We start from the raw sequence: 793 nt of genomic DNA, 5'->3' as shown, positions 1-793 counted from the left end.
AAGGAAACTACAGGTAAACTCAAATCTATATATTATGAAGGAAGATATTCAATTGTGTTTTGCAATTTACATATTTTTGCAGCTTTTGCTGTAAATACCAGTGATTTTATTTTACATTAGTTCAAGTAAAGGGAAAGGAGTTTTATAACAGGTACTATATCCTGATTGATGTTCACATTGGGCTTAGGTGAATTTGCTAGATGGTTCTACAGTATATATACTTTGCAGTGTGAAACTATATTGATAAGCTATTTAACTCCTTCATATGGGAGGAGAGTAGTAAATCAAGCATCTAAAATTTAGAATATTATGATCATCTGATGTAAATATAATGAATGGTCATAGATGTAAGCTTGTGGCTTTCTTGATGATTTTAACAGCAGTAGAAGTTGCTTATGAATTATTAATTTTAATGGCTTTACTTTTGAGTTACTTTTACAATTATCCTGTGGATTATTGCCTATAAGATGTTTGGTGTTCCTTATGGTAAAGTCAGTTATGATTCTATACAGTCAAGAGGAGCATCACTTATTTTGTTAGTATCAATAAATTCAAAATTATTTGCAAAGAAATTAACTTTTCCAATAATGGGAATGCATATTTATAATTACACAGTTTTATATGGCCGGCAGAACTGGAACCTCAGAAATCTTTTTTTTTTTGTGAATCTTAGATTGTAGGAAAGAAGCCCATAAGAATGATCATTGCATATTTTTGTTGAACAATTTATATAGTTCTTTATTATCATTATGTAGAGTATTATATTATCCTAAAAGAATTTATAGCTGTTAGG

The 793-nt window shown here is 29.0% G+C and overlaps 1 protein-coding gene across 1 annotated transcript in view; it reads left to right on the top strand.

Annotated features, from left to right (window-relative positions):
- The window catches only part of LOC119588717 (ras-related protein M-Ras-like), a gene marked incomplete in the record, with an annotated part of 28,774 nt that overhangs the window by 4,509 nt on the left and 23,472 nt on the right, over window positions 1-793 (top strand).

Source organism: Penaeus monodon, chromosome 24 (assembly GCF_015228065.2).
Source record: "Penaeus monodon isolate SGIC_2016 chromosome 24, NSTDA_Pmon_1, whole genome shotgun sequence".
Classification (NCBI taxonomy): Eukaryota; Metazoa; Arthropoda; class Malacostraca; order Decapoda; family Penaeidae; genus Penaeus; species Penaeus monodon.
Note: the sequence above shows the minus strand (reverse complement) of the source record. Positions and strands in the feature narration are given on the sequence as shown.